The sequence below is a fragment of the Dipodomys ordii genome, unplaced genomic scaffold, assembly GCF_000151885.1.
Source record: "Dipodomys ordii isolate 6190 unplaced genomic scaffold, Dord_2.0 Scaffold13, whole genome shotgun sequence".
NCBI classification, from domain to species: Eukaryota; Metazoa; Chordata; class Mammalia; order Rodentia; family Heteromyidae; genus Dipodomys; species Dipodomys ordii.
In genome coordinates this window covers 18,339,008-18,353,915 of record NW_012267229.1, presented here as the reverse complement: position 1 = coordinate 18,353,915, position 14,908 = coordinate 18,339,008, and positions in this window count along the sequence as shown.

The window sequence follows — 14,908 nt, the reverse complement described above, 5'->3', positions numbered from 1 at the left end:
CTAGCTCTCTTAAAACCTGGAAGCCAGGCTGGGAAGGTGGCTCAGTGGTAGAGTGTGCTTGCCTTGCATGCATGAGGCCCTGGGTTTGATTCCTCAGCACACCACATAAGCAGAAAAAGTCAGAAGTGGTGCTGTGGTAGAGCACTAGCCTTGAGCTGAAGATCTGAGAGACAGTGCCCAGGCCCAGAGTTCAAGCCCCACGACAGACAAAACAAACAAACAAACAAACCTGGAAGCCAGGCAAGAATAGGGACATGGGAAAGCTCAAGCTCAGAACATATATGTAGCCTGAAAACTTGAAATAAGATGGGCTTTCCAGAGAGGAAGAGGGGAAGAGAGAGAAAAAGAGAGCCAAAGATAGAAAGAGACAGCTATCTAGGTACTACACACATGTAGAAAAACAGAATAATCTTTAGGAATTAACCAGTTTCAGTAATAGCTGAACCCTTTCAAAATATTAATAAAGGTTTTGTTGCATGATAAAAAAAAAAACAGTATGCACTAAAAATGTGTAGGTCAATAAAAATCATGTACTTAAAATATAAAAAAAAACAATAATGAAACTCATTAAAAATTGCTAAAAGTAAGGAGTAGGAATAGAACAAGTTATAGGACTGATTTTGAATGAAGTACACTGTAAAAATGTATAGAAATACCACAATAAAACCCCTTTTAACAATTAATATGTACAAAAAAATGAGATATATAGTCTTAAGAATGAGGCCTTCCAATCAGGCATTAGTGGCTCATGCCTATAATCCTAGCTACTCAAGAGGCTAAGATCTGAGGATCGTGATTCAAAACTTGCGTGGGCAGAAAAGTCCATGAGACTCATCAGAAAACCAAAAGTAGAGCAGTTGCTCAAGATGGTAGAGCATTAGTCTTGAGAGAAAAAGATCAGGGACAGTGCACAGGCCCTGAGTTCAAGCCCCATGACCAACCAAAACCAAGAATGAGGCCTTCTAAACACACCTCAAAACCATTATGAGACTGAACCAAGAGCTTAGCGGAAAAGCTAAAGTGTCTGTCCTGTGCACTTAGCTCAAGAGGAGATGGCAGAGTTACTGAGAAGTCTGAAACAGCCAAAAAGGCATAACCCATTCCTTACAATCCCTTCAAACACAAAGCCCCAGCCTTCAATTGAGATCAAAAGTGTGAAGTCATGCTACAATAGGCAGAAATCCATTAGAAAGTCAACATGAAACAATTTCTTCAATAACCAATTTAAATTTCCACATAATAGAATGAAATGAACACTTACTTCTTTGTCAGTTTTTAACAAACTCTCACTACCAGCCACTGATGGGCTACCTAATGCCTGTCCAAGAGGACGGACCACTGCATTCGCCACCTCTCGCCCAACGCTCTCTGGATAGCTGTGCAGCACACTGGTATGGCCCTGATCATTCTGAATCACCAAATGCAGTGATCTCCACTCTGAGTACATTGTGCCGCTAAAGGACTATCCAAATGGCACCTGAAAAGACACAAGAGAAATTCATGTCAAATTAAGCTACTTTAATAAAAATAACAGATACACAGATACACACACACACACATACACACACACACACACACACACACACACACACAATGGCATGATAAAAAACAAAAATCACCGCTGGCTCATGCCTGTAATCCTAGCTACTCAGAAGGCTGAGATCTGAGGATTGTGGTTCAAAGCCAGTCCAGGGAAAAAAGCCTGTGAGACTCTTACCTCCAATAAACTACTCAGAAAAAGCCAGAAGTAGTGCTGTGGCTCAAGTGGTAGAGCACTAGCCTTGGGAAAAAGAAGCTCAGGGACACTATCCAGGCCGAGTTCAAGCCCCAGGACCAGCAAAATAAATAAAAATAAAAATAGCTGGATGCCAGTGGCTCACACCTGTAATCCTAGCTACTCAGGAGGCTGAGATCTGAGGATCGCAGTTCAAAGCCAACCTGGGCAGGAAACTCCATGAGACTCTTATCTCCAATAAACCACTAGAAAACCAGAAGTGGTGCTGTGGCTCAAGCAGTAAAGTGCTCGCCTTGAGCTGAAGAGCTTAGATACAGAGCCCAAGCCCAGAATTCAAGCCCCACGACCAACAAAAAATAAAAATAAAATAAATTTTAAAAAATTAAAAATAATCCAAAAGGCTGTAAACATTGTTGCTGGAAAACAGAATATATGTGTGTATGCATATATATATATGTGTGTGTGTGTGTGTGTGTGTGTATATACATATATACATATGAACTTTTGAGTAATGTTCTAAAATAACCTGGAGATTAAGTACAAAGGCAAATCCTGAAAGGCAGCTATTTCAGCACCTTCCCAAAAGGACCCAGGAAAAACTAGGAAAGAGGGCACTGTGCAGGGAAGTAAGGGATCAGGGCTTGATCCCTCAAAGCATGAGGAACCCTCACCTTCCATGGTTCCAGGACAGAAAACAAATAGGGGTATGACATGCCCTAGGGAAGACATCAATTCTTCAGTCACAAATTCTTCAGTCAACAGTTCCCAAGTACAGCAGCCCACTATCTGCAGTTTCCTTCCCATACTTCAGCTACCCATAGTCAACTGTTATAAACACTTACAAACAATTCCAGTTATAAACAACTCCTCAGTTTTAGATTATGTGTCATTCTAAAGTAGCATAATGAAACCTTGGTCCACCATAGGCTGTCCGGCCTATGCTGTGAATTATCCCTTTGGTTCACTAGTGCTATACATACTACCCATCCACTGACAAATTAGAGGGCATCTCAGTTACTGTCAGTCAAGGAGTTGTAGAGTTAGTGTTCAAGTTACCCTAGTTTTACTTAATAATGGTCCCAAAGGACATGAGTAGCAGTATTAGCAGTTCAAATACGCCAAAGAGACGTCATAAAATGCTTCCTTTGAGGGAAGTTTTCAGCTTTATAAGGAAATGAAAAAAATCATGAGGTTATTAAGTGCTATGGTAAGAACAAATCTACCTGTGAAATAATGAAGAAAAAGGAATTCATGCTAGTTGTTGTCATACCTCAAAATACAAAAGGTACATCCATGGTGACTACTGAGAAGTGATTAGTTACACTGGAAAAGGTATGGTGTCCCAGGACTGCAATCCCAGTGCCCAGAAGTCTATAGCAGGAAGGTACTTACTACATTCAAGACTAACCTAGGCTACATTGTGAGACTCTCTGAGAGAAAACAAATGCCACCAAGAACAGCAAAGACAGACAAGGCATTAAACTGGTGGGTAGAGGATACGAACAGAAAGTGCATTCTGACCGACATGTTCTAGCATGCAAGATTTGGTACCAACTAAGGATCCTGGCATCTACTGGCAGGGTTTAGAGCATGTGTCCATGAATGAGGAGCAAGTACTCGAGTACTGAACTTACTATTCACTAGAAACATATCCTGCCATCTCCCACTAACATCCTCAAGTCAGACTTTAAAATTTTGGAGACAACTTCATTCTTTTGAATCAGTAGAGTTTAAATTTCCAATAATGGATTATCTGGATTCAGTGTTCTTCAGAGAACAAAACACTTCTTACACACTTGCTACATGCTATTCACGATGAAAAAGGGTACAAAGAGAAATTTGCTTCTTATAGGAATCTTTAGAGCTTACAAGACCTGGATTTTGAACCCACAAGTATTAGGTTCCAAAGCTCATGTTTACTATGGCACATACTGCCTCTGTCTACCTATATATTTTCCACTGTAGGTACCAGTTCTGCCATGCTGTAGACCTTCCACAAAATAACAGATAGATCTAAGTTTACCATACAAATGAGGACGTCAGCTGTCTAAAACATTCCTACCACAATGATGAATACTCCAATCACAAGTATCATTCTCACAAAGAGAATCAACAATAAGGAGCCCTTTCCACTTCTGTAGCCCTGTTCTGAGACCTGTTTGTCCAGCTCACGGTTTAGGCAAATTGTACATAGTACAATTAATCTTTAAAGAGTTCTAGGGCTCAAATATAAAGTACCTCAAAGCTCAAATGCAAAGTGTGGCTCACGCGGTAAAATACCTGCTTAGTAAAAGCCTTGTAGCACAAGGCCTCTATTTCAAAACCCAGTACTGCCAAAGAGAAAAAAAAAGTTCTATATTGAAAGCTAGTTTTTCTTAAAAAAAAAAAAAAAAAAGACTAGCATTGTTTAATTTTATCCTGGAAAACCTTATTACGGCTCACCAAATATTAGTGTTTGTTGTTTTTGTTGGTCATGGGGCTTGAACTCTGGACCTGGGCGCTGTCCCTCAGCTCAAGGCTCAAGGCTAGAGCTCTACCACTTGAGTCACAGTGCCACTTCTGGTTTTCTGAGTGGCTAATTGGAGATAAGAGTCTCACGGACTTTTCCTGCCGGGGGTGGCCAGATTTGATCCTTAGATCTCAGCTTCCTGAGTAGCTAGGATTACAGACATGAGCCACCAGTGCCCAGCCAAACATTAGGGTTTTTAAAAAAGCATATTGCTTTTGAGAATCCTAGGCATATAGACCAAAAACCAAATGTCTTAGCATGAGTCAAGTCATGCACAGTTTAATCCAAGTTTTTTACTTTTTCTTTTTTATATACAGGAATCCATGACTTCTCCCTCTCCATTTCTCTTCTCCCATCTTGTCCCAACTACTCATTTTCTTTTAGAGTCTGAGACCCAGTGAGGATCTGATTTCATCCTCTTCTAGATCTTGCCCTGAAAATGGAAAGACAGGAGACAATGGCTGCCATCTAACAAGGTATCTACAATTCAGTAGAGAGTAGATGTGTATGACAACTGAATTGCCTCAGTTTCCTTATGTTCTATAAGGAATCCCCCAAACAATATTCTGGTACTTCCAGAGAGCAAAAAAGAGAGAAAACTCTGATGGTCATCACCATAGAAGACAATTCTTCCCATATCACATGTTTTCTCTTTCCTTTTTTGACACAATACATATATACATACTAGTGTCATAGTTAACACTGTGGACCTTGGAATCCAACAGCTGTGAGTTCTACCCATGTGTATAGGCAGCATACAGAATACTCTCTCTCCCTCTCTCTCTAGTCTCTTATATAAATGCACAAGAATATTACACTACAGGGATTTTTTGTAGTATACTTTTTCACTCTTTTCTGTTCAGTGTAATTTCTTTTCTAGATAACTTATTCCTTAGATTGTTAACAACTTGAAATTTCCTCCCCCATTTTTCTCTATCCTAACTCAAGTATATCTTTATACCATGCATAGCTCAAGACTGCATACTTTCCTTTTTTTTTTGGTCTGGTCGTGGCGTCTGAACTCTGGGCCTGGGCGCTGTCCCTCAGCTCTTCAGCTCAAGGCTCTACCACCTGAGCTACAGCGCCACTTCTGGTTTTTTCTTTTTTGCTTATGTGGTGCTGAGGAATCGAACCCAGGGCCTCATGCATGCAAGGTAAGCACTCTACCACTGAGCCACCTTCCCAGCCCGACTGCACACTTTTCTATATCTTGTTTTTTTCCATTCCAATATTCATCATGAATATTCTTCCAACTAAAGCTAGATTCTTTTTGATGATTCTGTAATATTTCAAGGCATGGACATGGCATAATTAATTCAACCAGTCTTTAATGATGAATGTGCACTTACTTTATTTCCTACCTTTTTTTCTTTTTTGACATCAAGAAATGATGATGCAGGGGTTGGGAATGTGGCCTAGTGATAGAGTGCTTGCCTAGCATGCATGAAGCCCTGGGTTTGATTCCTCAGTACTACATAAACAGAAAAAGCTGGAAGGAGCAGTGTGGCTTAAGTGCACAGAGAGGCTCATGGACAGAGTCCAGGCCCCGAGTTCAAGCCCCAGGACCAGTTAAAAAAAAGAAAGAAAGAAAGAAAGAAAGAAATGATGATGAAAATAAACATATTTCTTACATTCTGAAATAGTCACCTTTTTCCTCTCATAGTGAAATTTATGAAAATAATGGCCTTTTTTTTTTCTCAAAGTGAAACTATTGGGCTGTGAGTACAAGTTAACAGTAGACTTCTTGCCTAGGTTTGATCTTCAACACTGGAACAAAAAACAATGCTGACTGAAAAGAGAAACTGTATGTCAAAGGGCAGGAGAATTACAAAAAATAAAATGTGTGTGTGTGTACGTATGTGCTGGTCTTGAGGCTTGAACTCAGGGCTTTGGCACTGTCACCCTGAGCTTTCACATTCAAGGCCAGCACTCTACCACTTTGTGCCACCATGCCATTTCCAGCTTTTTGGTAGTAAATTGAAGCTAGAGTCTCACAGACTTTCCTGCTCCAGCTGACTTTGAACTGTGATCCTCAAATCTCAGCCTCATGAGTAGCTAGGATTATAGGCATCCAGCTATTTAGTTTTTAAAAGATTTATGGGGCTGGGAAGGTGGCTCAATGGTAGAGTGCTTGCCTTGCATGCATGAGGCCTTCCCTGGGTTCGGTAAAACAGCACCACAAAAGCATAAAAACCCTGAAGAGGCGCTGTGGTTCAAGTGGTAGAGCACTAGTCTTGAGCTGAGGAGCTTGAGGGACAGCAGCTAGGCCCATAGTTCAGGCCCCATGATTGACCAAAAAAATAAATAAATAAAAATTTTAAAAAGTAATAAAATTAAACGGATTTAATAATCTTTAAATAGTTGTACACAGGGGGATCAATTCAATACATCAACTTGTGAGTACCACGAATCTTGATCAGTGTCACCTGGTCCATCATTCTTTCACCAACCAAATTATTTACTTTTATTTCATACTTTCTAATTTTCAGCCTAGCTTAAAAGATCTCTTCTAATACTTCTTAAACACTGGGTCATGAAATAAAAATAATATGTAAATGTTTTTCTTATTTATTTCTGTAGTTTGGCAGTACCGGGTTTGAACACAGGACCTCCCATTTGCTAGCCAACCATTCTGCCACTGAAGCCCTGCCTTCATGCCTGCTTTGCTTTTAGTTCTTTTCAGAGAGGGTTTTTGTGTTTTTGTCCAGACCATAATCATCCTACCCCTAGCATCTTTTGTAGCTAAGATCAAAGAAGTGTACTGCCACACCTGGCTTGTTGGTTGAGATGGGCCTTAATAAAAATAAATAAATAAAATAAATAAAATTTGAAAGCCAAGCACCAGTGGCTCACACCTGTAATCCCCAGCTACTCAGGAGGCTGAGATCTGAGAATCGTGGTTCAAAGCCACACCGGGCAGAAAGTCCCTGAGACTCTTATCTCCAATTAACTACTAGAAAACGAAAATAGAACTATACCTCTACTTTCTTGAGGAGAAGAGCTCGGACAGCACCCAGGCCCTAAGTTCAAGCCCTATAACCAACCAAAAAAAAAGTTTTATTTCCATCTAGAATTTACTTTTACAAGTGGTGTACAGAGTTTATTTATTTATTTTTAGATGTATGGTTGGGTGTACCAGTATCATGTTAGTAATTGCCAGGGGCAGCTGGGCATCCTGGGTTCACACCTGTAATTCTAGCTACTCAAGAAGTTGAGATCTGAGTATTGTGGCTCAAAGCCAGCCTGGGTAGGGTGTCCATGGGACTCTTACTTCCAATTTATCACAGAAAAAGCCAGAAGTGGAGCTGTGGCTCAAGTAGTAGAGCACTAGCCCTGCAAAAGGAGCTCAGGTACAGCAGCCAGGCCTAGAGTTCAAGCCCAGGACCAGCAAAAAAACAAAAAACGAGCAACAGAATGTGGAGATCTCTCTACCCTCTCCTCACTCTCCTCATCAGCACCCTGCTCTGTGTGTGTGTGTGTGTGTGTGTGTGTACGTACATGTGCATGGCTCATAGCTGGCACATTACTTCTTGAGCCACACAACCACTTCCAATACCTTGCACATTTAAACTGGACCTTCTGATCTCCTTCTCTCTTTTTTTTTTTTTTTCTGTCAGTCATGGGGCTTGAACTCTGGGCTTGGGGACTGTCCCTGCACTCTTCAGCTCAAGGCGAGTGCTCTACTGCTCTACAGTGCTTTACAGTGCCACTTCCGGTTTTCTAGTGGTTTATTGGAGATAAGAGTCTCATGGACTTTCCTGCCCAGGCTGGCTTTGAAACATGATCCTCAGATCTCAGCCTCCTGGGTAGCTAGGATTACAAGTGTAGGCCACCAGTGCCCGGCATCTTGTCTTTTTCTTTTTTAATTTTATTTTATTTGTGAACATACTGTACAAAGGGGTTACAATTACATAGGCACCTTGTCTTTCAATGCCCGTGGCTTGAGACAAAAAGCTTCTATTGCCCAAGTTTGCTTGTCTGGTGCTGAACAGGGAGTCAGCTCCCCCATGCAAACTGGAAAGCCCTGGTTCATAATCATGTTGCTTTTGTAAAGGAGGCAGGCACTGTGTCAGTCACAAGCCCTTAAAATAAACAAACAAAAACAGTGAATGCATAGGGGAAAAAAAAGAAAATTAGAGGCAAAGAATGAAAGTTTTACTTTGTCATAGGAATGCTACAACAAAAATTTATTCCTAAGCTGGACGCCAGTGGCACTCACACCTATAATCCCAGCTACTCAGGAGGCTGAGATCTGAGGATCACAATTCAAAGCCAGCCCAGGCAGAAAAGTCCATGAGACTCTTACCTCCACAGAAAACTGAAAGTGGCATTGTGGCTCAAGTGGTAGAGTGCTAGCCTTGAGTTGAAAAGCTCAGGGACAGCGCCCAAGCTCAGAGTTCGAGCCTCACAACCAACAACAACAACAAAATTAATTCCCCTTAAAGTAACTTAATGGAAATATCCAAGATAGGCTAAAGGGACTGCAGAAAGCAAACCCCAATGTTGTAATGAGAAGGACAGAGATGGTGACTGCAGTGAGCTATAAAGACATAACTGAAGTGAGGTGATAAACCCCTGCTCATAAATTGTCTGTGCCCGCAAACTGAGCTACTAGCACATGTCTCTGCCTTCAATTCTACAGAAGTAAGTGAGTGGCAAAGGAGTGTCCCTGCGCAAGATACTTAATTTCCTTTCCAATGCCACAGGTACCCAGTTCCTGGGTATTGTCTCTGAGTTCTCATCAAGTAACTATGTGCTGGGTAAAGGCTTACAGCTTGTGAGCACCTTAGAGTAACATGCAAGTTTAGTCTAACTAATAAATCACCAAACTAGCCAACATAGTGGCAATGGTAGACACACCAAGACCACAGCCTGACATTAATTGATTTAAGGAGTACTTATTGCATGCCTTCTATGAACCAAGCAGACAATATGATGGTAAATAAATATCCTGTTCCAAAGGAGCTTCAAGTTACAGAGAGCAATTTTTTTAAGGCTTGTGAAATAAATCAAGATAAAAGTTATGTCATTAAACAAAAACTAACCACCTTCTGGCTATATGTCAGATCTATCCTAGGATTTAGATGTGCAGATATTTACAGGACATAGTGGCTGCCCAAGAGAAGGGTTCAAGAAAGGAAGAGAGAAGAATCATTAAGATATCATACAAAAGAATTTAATATGACAATTGACGTTATGAGCTATGAAGCAGCATAAGAGAAAAATTATTAATGTACTTTCGAGCCAGGCACTGATGGCTCATGCCTATAATCATAGCTACTAGAGAGGGGCTGAGATCTGAAGTTTGCAGTTTGAAGCCAGCCCAGGCAGGAAAGTCCACAACATTCTTATCTCCAATAAACTACTCAGAAAAAGCTGGAAGTGTAGAACACTAGCCTTGAGCAAAAGAAGCTCAAGGACAGCACCCAGGCCCTTCAAGTCCCAGGACCTACAAAATAATAATGATGATGATAATGATGAGGATAATGATGAGAATTATGATGAGCCTTTGTATAATTGGCCATTTCAAAGAACTTCCACGTACTTTTATTCTAATAACTAGCCTAGAAGGTAAATAAGACAGACATCACTACCTAATCATTTAAAGATACAAAGTAAGGCTATGACTTGTCCAGGGTCACATCAAGTAATAGAAGAGCTAGAATAAGAAACTCTACTTCTTGCCTTGAAGTCCAGTGTTTCTTCTTTTGCCTTCTATGACCTTGAACAAATCATTTGGAATTTCTTTTTCTAGTTTCCTCATCTGTAAAGCAAGGAGAACACCTATAGTGCCTATCTAAAGTGACTTGAGAGAAGGTCAAATAAAGCAACCTAGTCAACATATTTCAAAACATACAAATGAGCCAAGCGGCAGTGGCTGTAATCCTAGCTACTCAGGAGGCTGAGATCTGAGGATGGAGGTTCAAAGCCAGGAAAGGCCATTAGATTCTTATCTCCAATAAACCACTCAGAAAGCCAGAAATGGTGCTGTGGCTCAAGTGGTACAGAACTAGCCTTGAGCTAAAGAACTGAGGGACAGCGCCCAGGCCCAGAATGCAAGCCCCATGACCAACAACAACAAAAAAAAAAAACAGACTATAAAGCATCTTTTGAGAAAAATAGGCTACAGAGTGCCCATACACTAAGAAAATAAATGAACTGTGCTAGGTATTAAGGCACAGGTACACTCAGGTTCATCCTTATAAATTCATGACTAATAAAGGCAAAAAGACTACAGTTTACTACCTCCACAAAGTAGATATCAATCAAGGTGGCATTTTTAAAGAGGAATGTATTCACCTCTGTACCAGATTCAGACTATGGATGCTATCAAACACCTGAATTACAGAAGAAAAGACAAAAACAGGTTCTACTTTCATTTCTCCCAAAAGATGGAAACAGATGGCTTTGCTAGGCTATCCAAAGAGAATCTGAATATCTTGCCTAAAAATTTTAATGCCCCACCAATCATCCTTATGCCTCAGACTTGATCTGATCAATCCACATAAGTAACTATATAGATTTAAGTTAAATCTACTATTCAGTTTCTTAGTTGTACTAGTCACATGTCAAATACTCAATAGTCCCACATAGCTAATGACTACAGGACTCAATAGTTCCACAATTACAAGAAATCTGTTTCACTGAAGTGCTTTAGATATTAAGCTTTCATTTTTATTATAATCCTGATTACAGATTGCTGGGTTTTTTGTTTTTTTCTTTTAAGGGAGGGGGGGACATACTGGGGCTTAAACTCAGGATCCTCCTTCCATCCTCAGCCAGCCATTCATGCCTATAATCCTATACTCAGAAGGCTGAAATCTGAAGATTGCAGTTTGAAGCCAGCCCAAGCAGAAAAGTCTATGAGACTTTTATCTCCAATTAACCAATGTAAAGAGTTGGAAGTAGAGATATGGCTCAAGTGGTTGAGTGCCAGCTTTGAACAAAAAAGCTAAGCAATATACAAGACCTTCAGTTCAAGCCCCATGATTATTATAAAGTTAGAATTAAACTCCATAGATCTAACTCTAAAACCTTAACTGCTTGCACCAAAGGAAATCACATATTCTATCCAAAATGCCTTTGCACATACCAGGAAACACAACTGCTAACACTGATGGACACCTCAAAAGGAGCAGCATTCATTCCCAAGTCACAAGCAATTCTGATTCAAGTCACTTTTAGTTGTGAAGTAAGCACAGGAAATTTTTACCCTTACTTTGCAAGTCAAGTAGAGACTCAAAGATTGAGTTTCTTCTATTTGTTCAGGACAGAACTGGATACTCTGCTCATATCTGATCACAAACAAGAGCATCTAAATTTAACACGAATTGTCCCATCAGCTTCTTTCTTAGCCTCAGCCTAAAAACAGTATATAACTGAACCAAGAAAATCTTCCAGTAACAATCCTTTTTTTTTCCGGTCATGGGGCTTGAACTATGGGCTTTGGGTGCTGTCCTTGTGCTCTTCAGCTCAAGGCGAGCACTCTATGGCTTAAGCCCTTACAGCGCCACTTCCGGTTTTCTAGTGGTTTATTGGAGATAAGAGTCTCACAAACTCTCCCACCTGGTCTGGCTTTGAACAGAGATCCTCAGATCTCAGCCTCCTGAGTAGCTAGGATTACAGGCTTGAGCCACCGGTGCCCTGCTTAGTAACAATCCTTATGTTGTAACAAATATATGAAATGTCTATTTTATTCAGCCTCCATACTTCATATTTTAACTGATATAAAAAACCTTTATTAGGGCTGAGAATGTGGCTTAGTGATAGAGTGCTTGCCTAGCATACATGAAGCCCTGGGTTCAATTCCTCAGTTACACATAAACAGAAAAAGCCAGAAGTGACACTGGCTCAAGTGCTAAGAGTGCTAGTCTTGAGCATAGAGAGACTCAGGGAGAGAGCTCAGGCCCAGAGTTCAAGCCCCAGGTATTATCCAAAATTCTCTTTACAATGACCTTCCTACAACATTTAGCTACAGACTTTCATAAATCTTACCTGGTCTTAAGACCCAAAAAAAGGCATCTGAATTACTGGCCTGCCTTCCTTTAAAATTTGTAAATATGTGCAGCAATAGCAGTTTAGACACTCTGCAATAAATTTATACTAGGTTTTTCAATTCCTCTGATATCAAGGTTTTACTTTTCATTAAGTACTATATTATCTCTCCTAGTAAATAGTATAAACTACAACCAAGAGCAATTCCATCTACTTCTACTTACCAACACGAAGGCAGCAGCATTTAGAGGATGCCAAGTAAATATTTCTTTTAGAGGAACAGAAATACATGTACAAGTCTAAGCCTTGCACTATGAATTATCTGACTGTGATAAAATCAGCCATTAAAAATCAACCACACTATTGGCTGCACATGTACAATCCTACATAATGCCTTGCCACTAGTAAGAATTCAAATGTTTGATCAATTCTTGAATAATATAAAGCAGCCTAATTACTGTATTCCCTAGGGAAAAAAAATAACAAAATTCCATATACAAACAACTACCAAACACCTTCTACAAAAATGGAAATGGTGAAGAATCTGCTTACAGCATGAAAGCTATCTCACAGAAAATGAACTCAAACATTGTATTTAAGCCCTGGGAAGAATTTACAGAGATCAAGTAAACAAGGTCCCCACCCTCAAACTACTCACAGTCTTGGAGAAGAGACAACTACAACACAGAAAAATAACTAGTAAGTTACATTATGGAGATGCTAAAGAAGGATAGGAAAAAAAATGAAAGTAGGCTAGGTCCAGGACAGTTATCTTGAAAGGAATGTTGAAAGGCAGTGGGACACAAGAAGGATACCTATATGTGCCTAAGAGACATAAGTTTGTCTGGCTAGATGGAGGAATGTCTAGCTGGAAGAACAGCACAAGCAAAATTTGCACAGAGGAAGCAGGGCGCTGGTGGCTCACGCCTGTAATCCTAGCTACCCAGGAGGCTGAGATCTGAGGATCGAGGTTCAAAGCCAGCCCGGGCAGGAGAGACCGTGAGACTCCTATCTCCAATAAACCACCAGAAAACCGGAAGTGGCGCTGTAGCTCAAGTGGTAGAGCGCTCGCCTTGAGCTGAAGAGCTGAAGGACAGCGCCCAGGCCCAGAGTTCAAGCCCCACGACCGACAAAAAGAAAAAAAAAAAAATTGCACAGAGGTTGAGATGCCACAGCCACTAGTAAGATATATTCAGGAAATTTGTAAACCAATAGTTTTGCACGAGATGTTTGCATTTTTAAAGGCCCGGTGACTTTGCACGAGATGTTTGCATTTTTAAAGGCCCAGGTGACTGAGAGTTCTTATAGAGAAAGGTACTTCCCACCTAAGAGCCTAGCAAAAAAATGTTAGTAATCAGGGGGCCTAATGAAAAGCAGACAGAACTGCTTTTTAGTAGGGGTGTGTGCCAGTTTGGGGACTTGAACTTAGGATCTGAGCTCTGTTCCTTAGTTCTTTCCACTCAAGGCTGAAGCTCTGCCACTAGAGCCACCGCTTTATTTCCAGCTTTTTTGCTGGCTAATTTTGCTGGGTTGGCTTTGAATCACCACCATCCTCAGATTCCAGCCTCCTGAGTGGCTAAGATTACAGGCATGAGCCACGAGCATGTGCCCCGGCCGGACCTTTCATTTCTAACAAACATCCTCAGCCTCAGCCTAAACACAGTATATAACTGAACAAAGAAAATCTTCCAGTAACAATCCTTATGTTGTAACAAATATATGAAATCTATTTTATTCAGCCTCCAATACTTCACCATATTTTAACTGATATAAAATTAATATACTTAAGGTGGAGGAAACATTAACTTGAGTTTGAGATACAGAATTACCTATGTCATGGTCCCCAAATTTTGCTGCACCTTGGAATCACTACAGGATCGTCAGGAAAAAAAAATTAACCCTCTTCATCTGATTTAACTGATTTGGGGTGCTTGGTGTGAACGAGGGTTCTTCCACCATATAGCCAAGTTGGAGAACCACTGACCTAATTGTTCACGAACTTGGGACTCGACTGTCAGCCTGCTTGGATTCAAATGACCAGCGGAGGTGACCTTGGGCACGTTAAGTCACCTAGCCGCTCTGGGTCTCAGTTGCCTCGTCGGGAAAATGGGGGTAACGACCCTACCACGTCCCAATGTGGCTGTGAAGTGAGATGTGCTGAACGTACGGCCTGGCACGACGCCGGGCGGAATTCAAGCGCTCAAGAAGGCTCGAGCTGTTTACACTCGCCGCCAGCTCCTGGCGTCGCTGCCACGGGCTGCATCACCCCCGCTGGGCGGCAGCCACCGGCCCAACCCTGCCGCTGGACCACATTCTTCTCCCTCCTCGGAGTTCGCCGGGCTCCAGACCCGCCCCCTCCCCCAGGCCGCACGCTGGGGCGAGGTTGCCCGGGCCGGGGGCAGCTGCCAGGGTCCCGGAACCGGTCCGCACAGACCGCACAGAAGCCGGCCGCTCCCGGGACCGAGTTTGTCCCCTGACTCCGTGGTTCCTCCCCCCCCCTTAAAACCCGGGATTGCGCTTCCGAAGACCGGAGCCCCCACCCCACCCCTCCCACCCTGCACCCCGAAGCGAGAAAGAAGCCTCAGCCGTCCCGCGCCGGCCTGAGGGGAGCGCGCGACAGGGGAGGGTCCGGCCGCGGCGGCCCGACGCCCGCCCGGTTACCTGAGACG